A 23982-nucleotide genomic window follows, 5' to 3' on the forward strand; every position below is an offset into this window, starting at 1 on the left:
GATCTTAAATATTCTTTTTAAAGATTTTATTTATTTGAGAGAGAGAATGAGAGAGAGAGAGAGAGAGCATGAGACGGGGGAGGGTCAGAGGGAGAAGCAGACTCCCTGCCGAGCAGGGAGCCCAACGCGGGACTTGATCCCGGGACTCCAGGATCATGACCTGAGCCGAAGGCAGTCGCTTAACCGACTGAGCCACCCAGGCGCCCCTTAAATATTCTTATCATAAAAAAGAAATGGTAGTTATGTGATGGGATGGAGGTGTTAGCTAACGTTATGGTGGTAATCATTTTGCAATATATAAATGTACCAAATGTATCAAATAACCAATATATTAAACTTACACAATGTTATATATCAATTATGTCTTGATAAAGCTGGAAAAAATAAAACATTGAGATGATAAAAAAGGATACTTCCAGAAGGACAAGAGCTTGAGTTTGGTTTGGAGTGAAAAAGAGTGAAGGTGGGAGGGGCGGGAAGGACAGTGGCTCTGTTTTTTGTTGTGGTTAAGAGGTGAGGTGGAGAGAAGGTTCCAGAAGCAGCATGCTTTTTTGAACTTTCTTACCAGAACCAAGGGACGGAGTGCCCTGGCTTTCTTATAGGTTGGGCTAGATGTGGGGCAAAAGGGAAAGAAAGTGTGTTGGGGGATGGAATGCCATCAGTGGTCAAACATCAAAAATAGATTCTATCACTGTACTCATAGATCTAATTTATTTATTTTAATGAGCATACAGCATTCTTTTTTTTTTTTTTTTTTTTAAGTAGACTCCACACTGGGAACCCAAAGCTGGGAGCCCAATGCTGGGCTCAAACTCACTCTTAGATCATGAGCTGAGCTGAGATCAAGAGTTTGATGCTTAGCCGACTGAGCCAACCAGGTGCCCCAGTATATAGCATTCTATCAGGTGAAAAAAAAAAAACCAACTTATTTTTCAATTTTTCTACTGAGGGACAGTTATATATTTTATGCTTTTTAACTATTAGAAACAGTTCTGCAGAGAACGTATCTGTTCAGAATCTTTGCAAGAGTTTTTCTGGGGGGAGCTACCAGGATTTGGAATTGCTGGCTCGGAAGGTGTCCTGATCTTCAGGTGTACAAGACATTGCCAGACTGTGTTCTGCAGGAACTGTATTAACGTACACTTCCATGTCTGGAAGCAGTAGAGTTTGCACTTTGTTCCGAGGGTGGTGGGAGGCCATTGGACTGGGAGAATGCTCTGATCTGAATAATGAAAACGTAACCTGGGGGTGATGAGTGGGATTGGAAATGGGGAGACAGGTACAAGGCTCTTGTGATCATCTGGGGGAGAGGCGAGAGTGCCTTGGATGGGGGTGGTACAGGTGGAGATGGTGACAAATGGTGGAATTCAGGATATCCTCTGAAGACAGACTTCACAAAACTTGCTGATGGATTAGATGTGGGCTGTGATAGAATGACTCCTAGTTTGTAGTCTCACTACTGAACTGGGGAAGACTGGACAACAAGGGGATGGGGTTGGGGGGAGGCGTGGGGATCTAAAGTTGTTTTGGCCATGTTAAGTTTGAAATACCTGTTAGCCGTGCTAGTAGAAACATGGAATGGGCAGCTTGTTATGCATGCTGGGGGCGCAGGAGCGGGGTGGGGGCCCGGAGCTACATTTGGGGTCCTATTTAAAGCCCCAGGCATGGAAGATTCTCTAGGTGTATAGAGAAGAGGTTTTCAGACTGAGTTCTGTGGAACTCTAACAGAATCTGGGAAAGGGAAGCAAATCTAGCAGGGGGAACAGAGATGGAGGCCAGTGGAAACTGAAATAAAACCAGGAGACGATGGTGAGCCAGGAGGCACATGAAGACAGTACTTCAAGCAGAAGGGAAAATCACTGTGTCAAATGCTTCTGATGGATTAAGAGGAGCTGGGAGAACAGACTGCAATCTTCTGAACCCTTTGGTTACTTTTTCATCTCTGACTTTCCTATATTTTGACACCTTAACTGCAGTCCTCAGTCTTTGTTAATATTATTGGGGGAGTGGGGAATCCACATCACTGTGCAACCCCCATCCCATTCTAAGGATATCATTAAAACGAGAATGGAAAAAATTAAAGAATTAAAAAGTGCTGGAGGCCTTGTATCTGTTGGTAGCCATTTAACCTACCCCATAGTGGCATCCTGGTGTCAAGCAGCTGTGTATATTTTTAAAAAGCCCATCCAAATGCTCTAGAGGGCCTTTTATATCACGAGTTAGAACTGCCTGGAAGATCTGATTGGCCCAATTCCACAAAGAAGTTTCCAATAGGTTTTAAAGCCTTCTGTCTCATTTCTTTGTGCATTTGTTATTAGCTCAATAAATAATAAATAGAGGAATTACCCAGTCACTAATTTGCTTTTTTTATCAAGTCGAGTTCATGTTTTAATGAATTGCCATTTTTTGGTATTATTGAACATGTGTTATGATATGCCTGTAGTTCAAGTATAAAATTATTTTTATTATACTATTTGTTTCTTCACCCATACATATTTTCTCCAGCTATGGTTTTGGCGAGTATGTTTGTTCACTTATTCCTTCCCTGGTCCCATTCCGGTGATGTCTTCTAGTAAAACGTTTGCTTTCTTCCTGAATTATTACATTAAGAGAATTAATATTTGTTGCTCTCTGACCCTAAGAGTGATTAATGATATTTTTTTAAAAGATGTCTAATTTTTCTTTTTTCTTTTTCTTTTCTTTTCTTTTTAGGCATAATGTTCTTTGGCTACTGTGATGTTTTATTTTAGTGTTGCCTTTTTAATGGTTACCTATATTTTTAGGGAATTGTTGGGTTGAGCTGTGTGAAATTGCTGATATTTGACTATAGATATGGCAATTTCAGATGGCTCAACCTAATACTTTTGTTTGCTTTAGGAATATTTCTTAACAGTCACTCAGGCTTTTAATTAAATTTCTGGCTTTTAGTGGTCACAGATTAATTTGATGAGAGCTTGGTTAGTTTGTTAATCCCATGTGCTCTCTTTTCTCAAGGGATTGCATTCTTGGCTTCCTCACCCCGAACTTGAACTTTTGAGGACCACAGGCCGCATACTACACTTTAGCCGTCTTGCATTACATTCTGAAATTGCTAAAACCTGCATAGAAGTAGCAACGAGACTTCACTTTTTAGGAAAGAGTCGGATCTGGATATGAACGTTGAAGGTGTGCTTTAGTTTAGAGTCTTGTGGATATTTGCAAGTTTTTTCCACTCTATTAAGGCTGCCACTAGTGTTAGCCTGGGTGAGGATGCCTTGCCCAGTCCGCCTTCCTGCATCCTTCCTGTGCACCTTCTCCACCCTCTGGAGAGATGTCCTACCCATTCCGTCCTCTGCTTTCCTTCTCTTCCCATCTTCTCCGCTGGTCCCTTATTATAGGCCCCTCCTCTTCTTCTTGGGGATATGATGATGATGATGATGATGATAATAATAATAGTAATAAAATAGTTTCCATTTTATGGAGGACTTAGTACCAGACACTGTGTTTTCTACATGTATTTGCTCATTTAATGTTCCCAATAACCCTCTGGTCGTAATAGGTACTATTATTACACTCAGAGGTGAGCAGAACCAGCTAACATAATTTGTAGGGCCCAGTGCAAAATAAAAATGTGGGACCCTTTGTTTAGATCTTATCAAGAGTTTCAAGAGAGGGATAACAGAAGATTAAAGCAAGCACAGAGCCCTTCTAAGTGTGGGGCCTTCTGTTACCATGCAGGTTGCAGGCCAGTGAAGCTAGTCCTGAGGTGAGGTGAGGTGAGACAGAAGGAGGTCAAGTGAAAGTTTTGCATTATGAGATGATGAGATGATGAGCTTGCATGAAACCCAGGTCTGTGGCCTCCCAAGGCCGACTTGTCTCACTGCTCTGCTGCCCTGTAGGAATCTCCTGATCAGTCTCTCTTTCTCTGGTCTTGCTCTTCTCCGTTCAACCAGCAGAGTGGTGTTTCTGAAGCTGAAATCTGACCACAGCACACTCCTGCCTCTTCTGGGCCACTGCCTTTGAGTAAATCCTCAACTCCTTGGCGCAGAACCCAGGACCATGTAGGATCTGGCCTCTGCCAATCCCCTGGCCGGCCCCCAATCTCATCCCCTCCCCGCATGGACCTCCTATGCTTTGGTCATCCTGACCTGCTTGAAGATCTGGAACATGCCATGCTCTTTCTTGCCTTCTTGGTTTCTCATGTGCTCATCTCTTTCCCTGATATCCCCCTACCCTCAAATCTCTAGCAAATTTGTATTCATTCCTGAATATCCAGTGTGACTATTTCTTTCTGTCTGAAGCATCTTTGAATCAGTCCAGCAGAGCTGGTGCCTTCCTCCTCTCTGCTGTGTCCCATGAAATCACGTCTGTTCAGGTGCATTATTGCCATATGTTCGGTCATCTGTTTCTCGTGCCTGTCTCCGACCACGCCAAGCTCTTCATGGGCAGGAACAGTGTTTTAGTTGGTGTTGTGTCTCCTGTGCCTGCCCCAGGGCTTGACATTAGGTATGTGTTAGATCAGTGCTAATTGTGTTGACCTAAACTCAGGACCGGCCTAAGGAGGGATATGATGATAGTTGAACTGGATGAGGAGAAGAGTTGAGGGCATTGGCCACTGGCAACAGACCCAAAGTGTCACCAGACTGAAAAGACGTAGGTTAGATGGGTACCTATAACAATTTTGTGTTTGTCCTCAGCTGGGACCAAGGGCAGGCATGAATAGGCGCGTCCAGGCCTTTCCCTGCCGTGAGGTCACACCAGATCATGGCGCCTGAGCCCAGCAGTACAGAGGATGGTCCCTTGGAGAAACCGTGGGAAGCTCCTATCCCTTGAGGTCACCACAGGGGAAGAGAACATACTGGTTGTTCAAATGTGGAAGGAAATGATTTTCCCTTCCTCTCCCCTTAGGTAATTAATTAATACTTCAAAGAGAATTTCAACTTTATGCAATGATTTATATTAAAGCCCTGAACAGAAAATATAAAAGCAGCAGCTTTGCTAAATAAACCTAAGTAATTAGCAGTCTCATCTGTATTTTAAAGTATATTCTTTTTCATTTCATAGGTATGTGCTTTTCAACTTCCCGTTCGGCCGAGGCCTCTGTGTGCATGAGCCTCGTGACCTGACCATCATCATAAGCCTCAGAGCGTGTTGCCTCCCTGGTGGGGAAAAGGTAGGATCTTTTCTCTTGAGAAAACTTACCCGTGCTTTTGTGAGCCTTATCCCAGGAGTATCCTTCCGTCAGCCTCTTTCACTGACAAGCCTTCTCTTGAAAAGGGGTTTATTCCTAAGGTAGATCACAACTATGAAGAAAGCTTTTACCAAACATTTTTGAAGGTGTGATCCTGAATATTTGTCTTGCTCTATTTTCTGAAAAAAGATGTGGGCTTTTGTTTTTCTCCCTTTACCGTGTGGTTATATGGACCATTTCCCAGGGTCCCCATCTTTGCTGTGTTTGGGGCACATTTGGAGTCATGTTCGGGAACATGAGCAGACCTTGAGTGGTTGTCACAAGCTGCTTGAGAAAGGTGTCGCCTGAGTACAGTGGCCCTTCTTTTCGTTTGCATCTGTATGGTTTCTCTGCAGTCTCCCTCTTTCTCTTGCTCTGTCTTTCTTGCTATCTCCTCGGATATTTAGGAAGACTTGGATTTTTGTCCTCCTGGTTATCTTTATGGTAATACCTTTGTATAATACCTTAAATACCCATCCCCTTTTTGGTCCTGTGTATTGGATGTCCTACCATGAGTAATGTTTGGAATAGCTTATAAATCTTCTCCATTTCTTTTCTCCAATCCTGCCTCTGATTTAAAATAAAATTTTTTTACTCATAGTTAATACCGATAGGTAATTGGTGAGGTCCTTCTTCTATATATGCTCCCCTCACTGTACTCATTTTTCATGTTTGTGTTTTATCTGCATTGTCAAGCATGTCAAGCATATGGTCCGGGCACCCTTATCTCCATCACCTGGTCCTGGTTCTGTAGTTAAATATGCTCAGTGCCCACCATGGTTCCTTCACCAACCCTCTGCAATCATTTCTTAGTTGTCTGAAGTTTGTTCTCTAGTAGATGCTTTCAGGAAGGGCTCATGGGAACAATATGCCTCGAACCTTCTTTGTTTATGTATTTTATTTATTTTCAAACAATCACAGACTTACAGAAAAGTTCAAGTACTACGCCAAGAAATTTTTTCCCTACAAATCATTTGAGAATAAGTCGCTTACCTGATGCCTTGTCCCAATGAATACTTGGGTGTATTTTTCCTACAAAGACATTCACCTACGATAACCTCAATATTAGGAAAATTGCATTGACACGGTACTAACATCTCATACTCAGACAAAACTCAAAGTTTGATCAGGTGTTCTGATAACATCTTTTAAATCAAAAAGACCCAGCCAGGCTCATGCATTGCATTAAGCAGTCACTTCTCTTTACCTCCTTCTATCTGGAACAGTTCCTCAGACTCTCCTTGACTTTGACAACCTTAAGATAATAAACCAGTTAACTTGTAGAATGTCCCTCAAGTTGGGTTTGTCTGATGCCATCTGATGATTAGACTAAGGCTGTGCATCTTTGGGAAGAACACTACAAAAGTGCTGCTACCAATTGCACTAATAGGTATTTACCCCAAAGATACAAATGTAGTGATCCGAAGGGGCACCTGCACCCCAATGTTCATAGCAGCAATGTCCGCAATAGCCAAACTATGGAAAGAGCCCAAATATCCATCGACTGACGAATGGATAAAGAAGATGTGGTGTATATATACACAACGGAATATTATGCAGCCATCAAAAAATGAGATCACCACTTACAGTGATGTGGATGGAACTAGAGGGTATTATGCTAAGCGAAATAAGTCAATCAGAGAAAGACAATTATCATATGATCTCACTGATATGTGGAATTTAAGAAACAAGACAGAGGATCATAGGGGAAGAGAGGAAAAAACCAAAACAAGACGAAATCAGAGAGGGGGACAAACCATAAGAGACTCTTAAGCATAGAAAACAAACTGAGGGTTGCTGGAGGAGAGAAGGGTGGGGGGATGGGGTAACTGGGCGATGGACATTCAGGAGGGCGTGTGATGTAATGGCCACTTGGTGTTATATAAGAATCAATGACCTCTACCTCTGAAACCAGTAATACATTATGTGTTAATTGAATTTAAATAAAAATAAATAAATTTTAAAAAATTGATGCTGTGTTCTCAATGCATCCTGTCAGGTGGCACACATTTTTGACTTGTTCCCACAACTGATGTGTTTACTATGATCACTTGATTGAGGTGATGTTTGCCAGGCTTCTCTACTGTCAAGTTACTCTTTCCCTTTTTGTAGTTAATTAGCACTTTGTGGGGATATACTTTGAAACTGTACAAATACTGTGTTCCTCATCACATTTTCAGTTCATTCATTCATTCATTCATTCATTCATATCAGACTCAAGATTTCCTATTTCATATGGTAGATTATATTCCATTGTTATCATTAATTATTTTGAAGCTCAACCTGTCTCAGATTTGTCCCACATTTGCATCTTTGTTTATCCACCATTCATCAATCAATCATATCATATTCCAGTATCTAACTGGAATTATATCAGTACCTCCAATTCCTGGGGCACCTGGGTGGCTCAGTCATTAAGCGTCTGCCTTCGGCTCAGGTCATGATCCCAGAGTCCTGGGATCGAGCCCCACATCGGGCTCCCTGCTCCGCGGGAAGCCTGCTTCTCCCTCTCTCACTCCCCCTGCTTGTGTTCCCTCTCTCACTGTGTCTCTCTCTCTCAAATGAATAAATAAAATCTTAAAAAAAAAATACTCCAATTCCAATTCAATACCACAAAGTTCTTTCTATTTTATTCCTTTTCTTTTTCTTTTTATTTATTTATTTATTTTTAAAGACTTTATTTATTTATTTAATTGACAGAGAGAGAGAGAGAGACAGCGAGAGAGGGAACACAAGCAGGGGGAGTGGGAGAGGGAGAAGCAGGCTCCCCGCTTAGCAGAGAGCCCAATGCGGGGCTTGATCCCAGAACCCTGAGATTGTGACCTGAGCCAAAGGCAGTCACCCAACCGAGCCACCCAGGCGCCCCTCTTTTTTTTTTTTTTAAGATTTTATTTATTTATTTGCCAGAGAGAGAGAGCAAGCGAGCACAAGCAGGGGAAGCGTCAGGCAGAGGGAGAAGCAGGCTCCCTGCTGAGCAAAGAGCCTGATGTGGGACTCGATCCCAGGACCCCAAGATTATGACCTGAGCCGAAGGCAGAGGCTTAATTGACTGAGCCACACAGGCGCCCCTATTTTACTCCTTTTCCATGTTTGTATTCCTCTTCTTCAACAGAGAGAAACTGGATCCTATTATCCTTAATGTAGTAACTTATTCGTTCCACTCTCCTGCCAGTAACAGATGTCCCAGACTGACTGCCACCTTTGCCCTTTGCATGGATGTTCTTCTTACTCTGCTTGGGATCTCACTCCCCATTTCAGGATGTCCCCATGTGGATGTCCTTTCACCCCACTTAGGCATTTATCCCCTGTACCCCATCCATCCTACTTGGCCTCTGACTCCCTACATGGGGTGCCTCCCCACCCTCCCTCCACCCACATTGATGCCCCCTTCCCCTGCCTGGGTTTTGGCATCCCAAGCAAAATTGTCCTCTTCATCCCATTTGGACTATGACTTTCTAGTCAGGCTTTACCGCCCCCCCCCCTGTGCCTCAACACTCCAAGTCATGCCTCCCTTCTGTGGACGTCTTCCTCTTCCCACTCAGGTTCTGCTAGGTGCCCTCTCTGTGAATGTCTTCCTCAACCCACTTGGACTTTTGCATCCCACTTTAGGCCATCACAGCTGCTCCCTGCCCTTATCCCCACCCCCTGTGCAAGTGACAACCTTGTTTTCCTCTACCTGCTGGCTGAGTGAGGACTGAACTGTTCAGGAAGGGAAGGAGGAAGATGAAGCAGGAAGAGCTGATATCTGATATCTTACATGCTTGTAAGAAATTGGTCTGTGACCTTATACTTGAAAGGTATTCAGGATATAATTTGGTGAACATTATCTTTCCTGGAGGATCTGAAATATGCTACTCTTATGTGTTCTGGCTTTGAAGGTTACTGTTGGAATGTTTGATGCCAGGTTGATTTACTTTTCCTTAAGTGTCACTTTGTCTTTTTGTCTAAATGCTATAAATTTTTTTTTTCTTCTTCTTTATAGTTCCATTGTTTGACTAGAGTGTTGACCATTCTGGGTTGATTTTCCCAGGTACGTGGTGTGTCTTATAAATATGAAGGTTCAAGTCTCCTTTTATTTTAGGGAATATTTTTGAATTATACTTGTTTTAAAAGTGTTTTTTTTCGGTTCCATTGCTTTGGTTTTCTTCCCATGCATATGTCGGCTCTTTTTTGCTTGTCTTCTATGTCTATCATTTTTCTCTTATGCTCTTTATTCCTTTCTTCATGTGTTTTAGTTTCCCCTTTCTTCTCATTTTCACAAATTTATTATCTTACTGTATTCACTGTGGTTTCTAGTCATTCCTTCGGGTTTAGTCTTCACTCCTGAATTTTTTTTTCTTTTGTTTAGATTTGTTTCTGAGCTCTGTCAGTTCCTTTCATACGCGCCTTGCGTCTGGCTGTCTCATTTATGCTGTTTTTTCCATAACTTCTCCTATTTTCTTAATTTCATTTAACTCATTTTGAAATATGAGCTCACTGTTTTCATCTGCTCTATAGTCATATTTTTCTGGTGAATATTTGTTTTCTGAATATGTGTTATGGGAACTATTTTTCTCTCTTTTTGATATTTTTGAATGGGGGATTGACCATAATCTTCTTCTGTTGCTGAAGTTGTATTTTTATTTTATTTGTTTATTTAAAGATTTATTTATTTATTTTAGAGAGAGAGAGTGTGCATGAGCGGAGGGAAGGGCAGGGGGAGAGGGAGAGAAGCAGACTCCCCGCTGAGTGTAGAGCTTATAGAGGGCTCCATCCCACTACCCCGAGATCATGACCTGAGCCAAAATCAAGAGTTCATGGCTTAACTGACTGAGCCACCCAGGTGCCCCTGAAGTTGTATTTTTAGAAGGAAGTTCATGTATAGGGGTTGGGAGTTGGCCAGAATGTCCTTCTCTCCTTTCTGATTCTATCACAAAGTATTTATTTATTTATTTATTTAAAAAAATTTTTTTTAAGATTTTATTTATTTGACAGAGAGAGACACAGCGAGAGAGGGAACACAAGCAGGGGGAGTGGGAGAGGGAGAAGCAGGCTTCCCGCGGAGTAGGGAGCCCGATGCGGGGCTCGATCCCAGCACCCTGGGATCAGGACCTGAGCAGAAGGCAGACGCTTAACGACTGAGCCACCCAGGCTCCCCTATCACAAAATATTTAATGGTTCTTGTGCATTCCTCTCTTCAGTGCTTTGTGATAATTTGCTTCCTCTCGTCCCCTCCCCCACTAGTATTTGAACATTTTCTCTCTTTCTTGCGCAGGTGCTCTGCCCTGATTGACTTGGGCTCTACTCCCAGGTGTTTCTCCTCAATCTGCGCTCTCTTTTTGGAAGGAAGCCCCACTGGGTGTTCCTGAGAGTCCTGATGGTCAGCTGCCTAGCACCTTTCTGTCTTCCTGTAGTGGCCTCACTCTCACCATAAAGCCCCTCCCAGTTTCACCTGTTGTGCCTAGATCCACACCTGAGTGGGAGCCCCTCCTTTCAGAACTGACCACGAGGCGTCAATCTCTCATTTGCCCAGCTCTTAGGATCTGGTTTCTTCTGTTTCTGGCCTGCTTTCATTCTCATGTGGGTCTCACTGCTGTCAGTGGTTGACCCCACCTACCTGTATTATGTTGCTGAGAATTCTTTGTGACCTAGTTTTGTTGATGACATCATCCATGAGTTTTGTCTTTTGCTTTCCTACTTAATCTCCTTTTTTAAGAGGGGAAAACCATGCTGTCAACACTTGTGTCTTACTTCTCTCTTCCTTTTGTCTGTTTTCACAGCTTGGACCCCATCCATCTCTGTGTGCTTTTTTGATTGGGGCTTAAAAGAACCCTCTAAGGACCCATTCTATATGGAATGACTCATCTCATTCTCTAGTGATAGATTCTTGGCTCTTATTCCTGTTTGAGGTATTGGCTGTGAAAAGTCACGTGAGGGAGCAGCAAGCTCTCAGATTTCTTGTGAGGGAAAGGGGAAAGCCAATAGGATTTTTAGAATGTGATAAAAATTGCACATTAGGATGCCTGGGCATAAAGAGTTACTATCCAAAATCTATAAAGAACTTATCAAAGTCAACACCCCAAAACCAAATAATCCAGTTAGGAAATGGGCAGAAGACATGAAGAGACATTTTTCTAAGAAGACATCCAGATGGCTAACAGACACATGAAAAGGTGCTCAACATCACTCATCATCAGGGAAATGCAAATCAAAACCGCAGTGAGATGCCACCTCACACCTGTCAGAATGGCTAAAATATAAAACACAAGAAACAACAGGTGTTGGTAAGGATGTGGAGAAAGGGGAACCCTCTTACACTGTTGGTGGGAATGCAAACTGGTACAGTCACTCTGGAAAACAGTATGGAGGTTTCTCAAAAAATTGAAAACAGAGCTACACTATGACCCAGCAATTACACGACTACATATTTACCCAAAGGATAAAAAAATACAGATTCAAAGGGGCACATACACCCCAGTGTATATATATGTGCACGCACACACACACACACAGAGGAATATTACTCAGCCATTAAAAAGAATGAAATCTTGCCACTTGCAGCAACATGGATGGAGGTAGAGTGTATTAAGCTAAGCAAAATAAGTCAGTCAGAGAAAGACAAATACCATGTGATTTAACTCATATGTGGAATTTAGGAAACAAAACAGATGAACGTGTGGGAAGGGAAAAAAGAGAGAAGGAGAGAGGAACCACAAGAGACTCTTAACTATAGAGAACAAACTTAGAGTTGATGGAGGGACGTGGGTAGGGGATGGGCTAAACAGGTGATGGGTATTAAGGAGGGCACTTGTTATGATGAGCACTGGGTGTTATATGTAAGCTATGAATTACTAAATTCTACTCTTCAAACAAACAAACAAACAAACAAAAAACCTCAACAAATTAGGATTAGAAAGTATCTTTAACCTTCTCATAAAGAACAACATTATACTTAACGGTAAAATATTGAGAAGTTTTAAGAGTGAGAAAAAGAGGAAATTGTCTGTTCTTATTGCTATTCAACAGTAAGCTGGAGGCTCTAGGTAGAGTTAAAGGCAAAAAAGACAGCAAAAAGAAACAAATGGTATGAAGATCAAAAGAAGAAAAAGTAAAATTATTTTCATGTTCAAATGACATAATCATTCATATAGAAAATCCCAAGGAATCCACAAAAACATTACTAGAACCAATACATGACTTTAGAAAGGTTATAAGATCAAGGTCAATATAAAAAATTCAATTATATTTTTGACATATGTACTTTCAGCAGAGCAGTGGAGGCAAAGCCTGACTCCAGAGGTTAAGAGAATATGGGAGGTTCTGATTTGAGTGAAGGTGGGGTAAACACATTCCACCTTGCTCTCCCTCTGAATGTAGTTAAAAACCCTGGGAAGAATGCATAAGGCAGATATCAGAGGACTCTAAAAAGTAAATGATAACAGGCATATTGGGGAAGAAAACCTGAACATGAAATACAACTAATCCAGTGGTGACTTTCTTTTATCCTTTTTTTTTCCTCCTTTGTCTTCTGGCTGGGACCCAAAGACAACTTGATCTCTAAATCTGTATCCTGGCACAGACAGAAATATCTGAAAGAGAAGCCCTCTCTTTCTGGCTTAAGAAACAGAAGTAATGGCTGAAATTTCCCCAAATTTGGTAAAAGGTGTAAAATTACAGAGTCAAACCCAGTGAACCCCAAACAGAAAAACTCAAAGAGATCTATAGCCAGATACATCATATTCAAACTGCTACAAATAAAAGAGAAAGAGAAAGAAAAATGCTAAAAGTAGCCAGAGAAAAACAATTGTCTATGGGGAACCATAATTTGAGAGACTGTGGATTTCTCCTTAGCTGCTGTGGAGGACAGGAGGCAGTGGAAACATTTTTAAAGTGCTGAATGAGAAGAACTGTCAAGTCAGAATTCCGTATCCAGGGAAAATGCCCTTCACAAATGAAGATAAAATAGAAACTTTCTTAGATGAAGGAAAACCAAGAGAAAGTGTCACCAGCAGACCTGCCTTAACATAATGTTAAAAGAAGTTCTTTAGGCAGAAGAGAAATGATGGAACTTTCAGAGGGAGACTTAGAACTTCAGAAATAAGGAAAAACAACATAAATGGAAAATATGTGGATAAATATACCAGACAATTCCTCTCCCTTTAAGGTATTTAAGATATATATGGTGGCTGAAAGCAAAAATTATAACATTATCTGGTGGGGTTTTCATTGTATGTAAATGCAGTGTGTATAGGGCCACATTGCAATGTGATGGCCACAACAGAAATGAGGGAGGGTAAGTGATCCTATGTCGGGATAAGGTTTCTCTGTCTTTCACACTCAAGTGGTAGAGGGTTATGCCAGTGAAAATGGCAGAGTAAGGACATCCAAAATCCTCTCCTCCATAAAAGCAAGGAGAACATTGGCAAACGTTGTCAGAATCAACTTTCCAAGAACTCTGAAGTCTTGTAGAACATTCGTTTTTGAAAAATGGCTGAATTTCAGTAAAAACTGTGAGTGTTTTGGTGGTTTAAGTTGCTCTATTTCCATTCCTCCTTCCTCACTCCATGGTAACTTTGACAACCAACAGCTTGCTTTGTGGTGGGAACCACCAGTCTGGCAGGCACTAGAGGCAGCAGATGCAATTGGAGCTTCTTCAAAAGCCCCATTCCCAAGATTTAATCTGGTGGTTCCTTGTAAGACCTCACTCACATGACTGTCTTTGTTTGACCTGACTGGAAGACCACCACACACAGCCTTTTCCCTGGGAATGTTTGTGGAAAACAATCAATGGCATTTGTTTAACATTTCAGCTGCCTGAGGCAGTGGGTAATATTTGGGGCAAATAATAGGCAAACCAGAGGCATACAAAGAAAAGCAAGGGAATGATATGTTTTTTTTTTAAAGATTTATTTATTTATTTGAGAGAGTGAGAATGAGAGAGAGAGAGAGAGAGAGAGAGAGTACATGAGAGGGGGGAGGCTTAGGGGGAGAAACAGTCTCCTCGCTGAGCAGGGAGCCCGATGCGGGACTTGATCCCGGGACTCCAGGATCATGACCTGAGCCGAAGGCAGTCACTTAACTAACTGAGCCATCCAGGCGCCCCAAGGGAATGATATGTTAATGGAGGCTTTGGAAAGCTCCAACATATCCCTGGGAATCTAGAAGGCCATGCGCATGCCCAGGGATGTGCACACGCTCAGGAAAAACCTGAGAAGGTCCTGTGCTTTTGTCTTTGGCTAACTTTGAGGGTCTTTGCAAGCAGGAAGTTAAGGCTGAAGCTGAGTTATAAATTGCCTCCTGAGTGTTGAAGGTGTGCCTCAACATGCATAAAGACTCCCTCAGCAAAGACTAGGAGACTTACTGGTTTCAAGAATTTAAGGAAATCTTTCCTGTCATTAGCTGACCACAAAGTTAACTGAGCAGAGACTTCAGTGCCCACATTCCATAATGAATATATGTTTTACAATTCAGAAAAGTCATTAAACAGCAAAACAACAACAACAAAAAACAACAGCAACACCAACAAATCTTGGGAAGTGTGTGTGTGGGGAGGTCTGATGTCCAGAGTTGTCACACTCAAAATGTACAGTTTCCAACCAAAAAAAAATTATGAAACATTCAAAGAAATATGAATGTATGGCCCATACATGGGAAAAAAAATAGTAGTCAATATAGAGTGTTCTTGAGGAACCTCAGATGTTGGATTTACTATACAAAGACTTTAAGTCAATTATCTTAAAGTGTTCAAAGAATGAAAGGAAACCATGTCCAAGAACTAAAGGAAAGTATCAAAATTATCTCATAAAATAGAGATTAGTAACAAAGGGTCAGAAATTAAAAGAACAAAATAGCAATTTTAGGGTAGAAAAGTACAATACCTGAAATTAAAAATTCACTAGAGAGGCTCAACAGTCCATCTGAGGAAGCAGAAGACCCAGTGAACTTGAGGTCAATTGAGATTATCTAGTCTGGTAAACAGAAAGAAAAGAGAATGAATAAATATGAACAGAGCCTCAGAGACCTGTGGAGCACCAGAAATCATATGCATAAGGGAATCCTAGAGGGAGAGGAGAGATAAAGAAAGGAGAGAAATAATATCTAAAGAAGTAATAGCATAGGCGCGCCTGGGTGGCTCAGTCGTTAAGCATCTGCCTTCAGCTCAGGTCATGATCCCGGGGTCCTGGGATTGAGCCCTGCCTCAGGCTCCCTGCTCAGCGGGAAGCCTGCTTCTCCCTCTCCCACTCCCCCTGCTTGTGTTCCCCCCACCCCGTCAAATAAATAAATAAAATCTTAAAAAAAATGAAGTAATGGCATAAAACTTCCTAAATTTGATGGAAAACATTAATCTACACATTGAAGGAGCTCAACAAGTCTTATATAAGATAAACTCAAAGAAATTCATACCTAGACACATTATAATCAAAGACATTGCAATCAAATTGCAATTTAAAGACATCTTCGAAAGAGATCTTGAAAGCAGTAAGAGAAGTGTCACATCATGTACAAGAGGTCCTAATAAGCTAATTTCTCTTCAGAAACCATGGAAGCCAGAAGGCAGTGAGATGTTACATTCAAAGAGCTGAAAGAAAATGATGGTCACCCCAAGAATTCTATATGTAGCAAAATTATCTACAAAAGATAAAGGAGAAATTGAGACATTGCCAGATAAACAAACACAGAGAATTTATCATTAGCAGACATGCCCTGCAAGAAATACTGAAGGAAATCCTTTAGGCTGACATGAAAGGACACTAGATAGTAACTTAAATCCACATGCTGAAATAAAAAGCTCTAGTAAAGTTAAGTAGGTAAATATAAAAGATAGGATAAATGTAATTTTTATTTGTAACTCCGTTTTTTCTCCTATCTGATTTAAAAGACAATCACATAGACCTAAATCCAAACATATCAATAATTATATTAAATGTAATTCATCTGCACACACTAACTGAAAGTATGAGATTGTCAAATTGGACTAAATAACAGGAGACAACTATCTGCTGTCTACAAGAACTCATTCTAAATACAACAGTGTAGGTAAATTAAATAAAATATTAGAAAAAGATGTACTAAGCAAATACTAATCACAGAAAACTGGAGTGGCTATATTAATATTAAAATTGCCTTCAGAGAAAGGTAAATTATCAGGGATAACGACGGACATTACATAATGATAAAAGGGTCAATTCACCATGAACACATAGCTATGCTGAATGTGTATGTACCTAACAAAATAACTTGGAAATACATGAAGCAAAAACCTGATTGAATTTAAAGGAGAAATCTACAATTATAGTTGGAGACTTCAACGTTTCTCTCAATAATTTATAAAATGAATAGACAGAAACTCAACAAGGACGTAGAAGAATTGATCAATACCATCAACCAGCTGGATGTAATTCACGTGTGTAGAACACTCCACTCCATCTACCAACAACAAAATATACATGCTTTCCAAGCACACATGGGACATTTACCAATATATAGTACCACACCTCGTGTCATAAGACCATCTTAACAAAGTTAAAAGAATGAAAATCAAATGATGTGTGTTCTCTGAGGCAGAGTGGAATTTAATAGAAAATAAGAAGAGATAAATTATAGATTGTGATTAGAAACAAATTGTATTGGTTTGTTAATCCTGCATAACTATTACCACAAACTTAGTGGCTTAAAACAATACACATTTAGGGGCGCCTGGGTGGCTCAGTCATTAAGCATCTGCCTTTGGCTCAGGTCATGATCCCAGGGTCCTGGGATTGAGCCTCACATCGGGCTCCCTCCTCAGCGGGTACTCTGCTTCTCCCTCTCCCACTCCCCCTGCTTGTGTTCCCTCTCTCGCTATGTCTCTCTGTCAAATAAATAAAATCTTAAAAAAAAATACACATTTATTATCTCAAGTTTCTATGGATCAGGAGTTCAGACATGGCTTAGCTGAGCTCTCTGCTTAGGGTCTCACAAGGCTGCAATTAAAGTGTTGGCCAGGACTGGGTTGTCATGTGGAGGTTCCACTGGGAAAAAATCCACTTACCACTTGTGGTTGTTGACAACACTTAGCTTCTTGGGGATGTAGGACTGAGAGATTTAGTTTTTTTCTGGTTGTTGACTCAAGGCATCCTCAGCTTATAGAGGCTACCCGAAATTTCTTGCCACTTTGAATTTTCCAACACGGCCATTTACTTCCTCACATTCAACAAAGGAGAAAGTTCCAAGAGTGCGCCTGCTAGCAAGATGGAATTTTATGTAATGTAACATGATAATGGGAGTAACATCCCGCCACTGTCGTCTATTCTGTTGGTTAAAAGCAAGTCACAGGTCTTGCCCATACTCAAGGGGAGGGGATTAAGCAAGGGTGTTAATACCAAGGGGAGGGGATTTTTGAAGGTCACCTTAGAGTCTGTCCATCCCAGTCTAATCCCTTCCACATGCAAAATACATTCACCCTTTCCCAAGCTCTTTAAGAGACTCATCCCAGTGTAGTATCTACTCAAAGTCAAGAATGTCATCCTCATCTAAACCAGGTCCAGGTATAGATGAGGCTCCTGGCTTTTCTCTCAGTCTGTCAATGTGTAAAACTAATAAGACAAGTTATTATGCCTGTCCAACGCCCCCCCCCTCAAGCAAACAACAGCAGAATAGGCATAGGATAAGAGCTATTAGACATTCCCACTCCCCACAAAGAGGGGGAAATGAGAGGTACAAAAGAACCACTGGTTCATAGCTGTTCTGAAACCCAGCCAGGCAAATGTTGAGGGTTCCTTGATTAGGTTTCAAGGCCTGGGGAAACTCCTTGGTTTATGGCACAGAGCCCCTAAAACCGTGTAATTTCCTGAGTGATAAGGGTGCTTAGGAACATCTTTTGTTCTAATATTCCATCTTCGACCCTGGTTCTTGGCACAAGAGCTTCTAAGACCTTTAGAATTTTGGAATGATGAGTGTCTTTTATATGCTAATGGGATGACTAGGGGCTGGGGCCCTCTAGGTAGCTTCAGGATGGGGGTTTTGCAAGCAGAAAGACCAAGGCATAATTAGAAGGTTGGAATTTTTTGTCCCATTCCCTGACTTCTGGGGAGGGAGGAAGGGCTGGAGGTTGAGTTTATTGCCAATGGCCAACGATTTAATCAATTATGTCTATGTAGTGGGGCCTCTATAAAAACATTAAACAGTGGGGTTCAGAAAGCTTCTGAGTTAGTGACAGAATCTACATGCCAGGAGGGTGGCGTAGCCCAAAGTCTATGGGGACTGAAGTTCCTATCCTTGGGACCCATGCAGTTCTCACCCTATGTACCTCTTTGTCTGGCTGTTCACTTTATATCCTTTATATTATCCTTATTATAATAAGCCAGTAAATGTAAGTGAAGTGTTTCTCTGAGTTCTGTGAGCTGTTATAGCAAATTATCAAACCTAAGGCAGGGGTTGTGGGAACCCCTGATTTGTAGCTAAGTCATTCAGAAGAAAAGAAGCCCCGGACTTGAAGTTGGCTTCTGAGGTGGATCAGTTTTGTAGGACTGAGCCCTTAACTTGTGGGCTCTGACACCAACTCCAGGCAGGTAGTATCAGAATTGAATTGAATTGTAGAACGTCTAACTAGTGTCCAGAGAGTTGGAGAATTGGTTTTTAGTGTGGAAAAAACTCACCCGTTTGGTATCAGGAGGGTGAGTAGAGAAACAATCTTTCCTTAGTGTTTTGGAGCTCTGATCTCCAGGATCTTGGTTCTGTCCTTTAAGTCATTTTTCCCTTGCATGTACTTGCACCTGAGTTTTATCAGCCTGCTTCCTGCCGATAGAATTTTGGGGGGTCCTACTGCTTCATTTCATTTTGTGCCCTTTATCCCTTTTGGTCTATACTCTTAGTTTCTGTTTAAATAATTTTCTCAAGAAACTTTTGGGCCTTCCATGGATTTTCCTTAGATTCACTCCACTATAACAAAGGCACACATGCACAGATCTTTTTGAGATGAGCTTTTCTCTAATTGGGGCTTCTGCCAAGAGGGTTGGGGAACAATTTCCTAAGCTCCTGCAGGCTCTATCTATGGTTTGATTGAGAGGATCTGTGAGGCCCACCCTTAATCTCTTGAAAGCCCACTTTGTGTGATTGAATACTCTGACTTTTTGTTCTTTCTGAGATTTAAGTAGAAGATCGTATAGTCACCTCCCCAGCTGTTTCTACAGGGCATCCTCTTCCCACAGAGCTTGGGGGTCTTTTAGTAGTATTTGCTATTTGGAAAGGCTAAGAATTTAAAAAAAAAAATCATCCAGTTCTGGTTCCTTTTTATTTAACAATTTTTTAAAATCTCTTTCCTCTCAGACTTTACTATAAGCAGCAAGAAAAAAACCAGGTGGCACCTTTAGTACTTTGCTTAGAAATTTCCGAGTCTGTATAACCCAGTTCATTATTTACAAGTTCAGTTTTTCCTCTAACTGCAGGAGACAATGTAACTAAGCTTTTTGCCACTATGTGACAAGGATCCCCTTCCTTCATTTTCCAATAACATATTCCTCATTTCTTTCTGACCTGTCACTGGCGGTATCCTCCAAGTCAAAATTTCTCCCAACAGTTCTGTTTAAAGCACTTTCTCTATGATGCTTGTCAAAATTCTTTTAGCCTCAGCCCATGACTTGGTTCCAAAGCCACTCCCACATTTTTAGGTATTTGTTACAGTAGCACCGTATTTCCAGATTAAAAAAACCTTTATTACTTATCTATCCCTGCTGTGCAATAAAGGATTAACTCAGCAGGTCTGGGTTGTTTAAACCTTGCACATTCCAAAAAAAGGTCTGGTCCTTGCCTGGCTCCTGGGAAATAGCTTCTACTCCCTTTAAATATCCTGCCTGTTAAGAGTGTTTACCTGAAGACTTGGGCCATGCCAGGTGATGCTAACATTGTGATTTATGGTGGGGGCCTTGGGGTATACGGTATGTGCCTGCTCTCTGGGAGGGCCGGATATTGAAGGTCAAGCAGGGCGTCAGCCATGCCTATGTAACCAACCTTCCGTAAAAACCTTGGGTACCAAGCCTTGAATGAGCTTCCTGGGTAATACTCTGTGTGTGTTGTCATGCACCATTGCTGGGGAATTAAGAGCTGTCCACGTGACTCCACGGGGAGAGGAGAACTGGAAACCTATGCGTGGTCTCTCTTGCACTCTGCTCTGTCTTTTTCTCTTGCCGATTTTAATCCGTATCCTTTAACTGTAATAAACTTTAACCATGATTATAGTGGCTTTGCTGAATTACGTGGGTCCTTCTAGCAAATTATTGGACCTGAGGGTGGTTGTGGTGACCCCTGCACACAGATGTGTAACAAATTACCACAAATTTATTTTTCATCATTATTATTTTTGTTACATAAATTAACCCGTTTATTATAGGTTAGCAACGTCTCAAAATGGTGGCGCTTCTTGTCTTTCAACTCCTTCAGTCTCCTTCTGGTGGCTGACTTGACTGAGGGCAAAAGTGGTGTTAAAGGTGCAGGCACCACCTGCTACTGTTTTCACGCAGGAACTGTGATGCCAGATGCCCACAGCTCATGTTTTCATCTTGGTTTTGCCCCAGAAGGAGCAAGGATTCTTGGCATACTGGCTTATTTCAATCTTCTTCACCATTTTCCTGAGGGAGGCACCATAATGGGTCCCGTATTTACCAATGATGCCAACATTCTTGGTGCGTTTAGCCATGTTGTCGCAAACTGGGCTGAACTGAGAAAACCAATGTCTCTCATTGGCTCAAAATTTTGTGACTTAAAAGAGAACACACTTGTTCTCTCACAAGCATCTGGGCACAGAGTAACTGGGTCTCACAGGGCTGCAATCAGGGGATTGGCTGGACTGTGTTCTTACCTGGAAGCTCATCTGGGGAGGAATCTGCTTCCAAGTTCACTCAGGTTGTCAGCAGGGCTCATTTCCTTGTGGTTGTAGGACCGAGTGCTCCAGCTTCTTGCAGACTGTTGACAGCCCTCAGGCGCTGGAGGCTCCTTTCAGCCTCTGGGCAAGAGAGCCCTATGGGTCTCCCATCATGGCTGCTTATTTCTTCATAGCTAGCGAGGGAGAGAGAAAGTCTGTCGGGTTTGATAGCAAGATGGAGTCTTACATCATATACTGTAATCATGGAGTGATACCCCAACACATTTTACCATATATTGTTGATTAGAAGCAAATCACATGTCTGTCCCCAGTCACAGGAAGGGATTGTTCAAGAGTGTGATACCAGATGGTGGGATTATTGGGGAGGTCACCTGAGAGTGTGTCCAACACAAGTCTTAATGAGGAGCTTTACTGTAAAGGGAAAAGAAAAATAGGGAATTAACCAGAGGGTAAAGTAAGGTCAAAAGCTATTTGAGACGGGGAAAATGTGCTGATGGGAGTGATTCAATAGATAGGAAATAATTAATGTAATGCTGCTTTACAGGTTAGCCATTCTATTCTTTTTAATATTAAATGTAATAAAAATTCTTATTTTGTCTGTCATATATCAGAAAAAGCCTAACTTATGGGCCATTTCCCCCAAGTTAGAGTAGGGAATATATATGCTAGGGAAAGTTCAAGAAACGGTGATCATTTGGGATATGGGAGAAAAATCTTAGAGCTTATATTTTTGTTCTTTTTATGCTACCCCCTACCAATTTTTATTTTTCTGTTTTATAATATACATGAGATATCAGTACAATACGATGAATAATTTATAAATAAAATATACGTACATTTGGAGAGTATATTAGCACATTTTTTAACTGATAAGGTACCAGATAAAAAAATTACAAAGTGCTTTTCCCATTTTCTAAGTCTGTGTTTGGGGAAAAGATTTCATTCTACTTAATTTCTTCACAGAGTGATTTGAAGAAGTGATCATTTAAAACTAGTTTTCTGCTCAGGCCCTCACATTTATGAAAAGGTATTGGTGGATCATGACAGGCCATTCGATGTGATTTTTTAAACTTTCCCTTTTATAACTTTCAAGGTTTAGAAATTATTCTTTGCAGAACGCTCTTGCTAATACAAAACATATAGTAATGTTTATATTTCAGTACTTACCAGTTTCCCCTAAATCTCATAATTCTATTTTAGTAATAATAAATGTGCCTATAACTCAGGTTAATTTGGTTGAATTTATGTTAAATACTGAGAGTGGGACCATTTTCTGACATTTTAGGGCCCTTTCCTGGCTTATAGCTGGGCCTACTTAGAAAATAGTTTAGATCCAATAAGCTATGAACTGTATGTAGCAATCTTTTTTTTTTTTTTTAAGATTTTATTTATTTGACAGAGAGAGACACAGCGAGAGAGGGAACACAAGCAGGGGGAGTGGGAGAGGGAAAGCAGGCTTCCCGCGGAGAAGGGAGCCAGATCCGGGGCTCCATTCCAGGACCCTGGGATCATGACCTGAGCCGAAGGTAGACGCTTAACGACTGAGCCACCCAGGCGCCCCTATATGTAGCAATCTTAATGAGAAAGAGTTTGGTATAATATTCCTGCTGACTGAAAAGTTTCCACAAAGATTTGGTATTTAAGACTTACCACAGTGCCATTTTATTTGTCATTCTAAGATACACTCTTGGGCCTCAGAACATCCTGTGGTGGATATTGCCACTGAAGGACTCATGGAGATGCCCTATCAATTGTGTGGCAATGTATTTGTCTGGGATGGCAACACCCATTTTTCAGTCTCCTGAAATACATGGTTTTTCAGTCTTCAGCTTTTGAGCAGTTTTGCCTACAGAAAGACCCCAGTGCAGTGCCCCCTGCTGGTGAATGGCAGCTGCGAGTTTGCATCATGTCAGTGATGGACAGCATGGGTCCCTTTGCTGACATTGAGCCGGCGGTGATGCTGAGCCTGCCAGGTCATTTTAGATCAGGTCATTAGAGGAACAGAAGGTCGAATCGATATAAAATGAGCAACTCATGGTTTTCTCTACATTTTTTAGACATGTGGATGATTTGCTATAGTTCACTTTGGCTGAGAGAATATGAACACTTCACAAAGATGTTTGTATTTCAGCCTCTGTCTTAGTTCATTTAACAAGCCATTTTGCCCTAATTCTCAGGAGCTGTGTTCTTGTTCAGTTGGGAAACCCAACTTAAGCCTTAGCAGAGATTTAATTTAATTTAATTTAAATTAATTTAATTTAATTTATTTTTTGGCAGAGATATTAAACAGGAAATATTTTGACTGTTCATTTTGTTAAACAATTAGAAAAACACTTTAAACAAAAAACCCTTTTCTTTTTAATTTTGTTGATATGAATTAGCACCCATGTGTGCAGATTTCTAAATGATGATAATTATGTTAAAGAAAATTAATTAAAACTAAGGACCCGATTAGTGTTTAGATTATTATTTTAACTTTGGCCTCTGGTGAAGGTGATTGTTTTATAATGAATAACTATAACATTAATTTCACTCCCATAGTAGGTGGCTCTAATTTCTTCGTTTACATCTGTGGTGGATATGTCATGGCAGTGACATTTTGGGTAGCCTTTCATTCAGGAATGTAGTACACACTTCAGGATTTTAGTGTCTTAGGTTCATGAACAAGTGGCTTGTCTGCTTAGGTATTTCCAGGGAATTAGGAGGTGTGAATTTCCTTGTTATCATGTTTTTTACTGTGGTTTCATATGAGAGTGTGCTTATTTGTAGGAAATGTGCACTAAAGTATTCCAGTGTGATGAAACATCCTATTGGCACCTCCTTAACAATGGTTTAAGGAAAATAAGTTCTTCCTATTTTAAGTTGAGATTGTGTACAAATGAAATAAAGAGAGTGGGAGAAGAAAACTAGAAGACAATGAGAACAGATAACTCTA

General features: G+C 41.0%; 1 long non-coding RNA gene across 1 annotated transcript in view; it reads left to right on the plus strand.

Moving 5' to 3' along the window:
- Positions 1-23982, plus strand: part of LOC141371239 (uncharacterized) — a 264233-nt gene that overhangs the window by 75057 nt on the left and 165194 nt on the right. The window contains exon 2 of the long non-coding RNA XR_012376030.1: positions 5044-5152. This is a non-coding gene — a long non-coding RNA (uncharacterized lncRNA). The remainder of the gene's footprint in view (positions 1-5043; positions 5153-23982) is intronic.

The sequence above is a fragment of the Callorhinus ursinus genome, unplaced genomic scaffold, assembly GCF_003265705.2.
Source record: "Callorhinus ursinus isolate GAN/ISIS: 27379988/994484 unplaced genomic scaffold, GSC_fseal_2.0 scaffold61, whole genome shotgun sequence".
Taxonomy (NCBI): domain Eukaryota; kingdom Metazoa; phylum Chordata; class Mammalia; order Carnivora; family Otariidae; genus Callorhinus; species Callorhinus ursinus.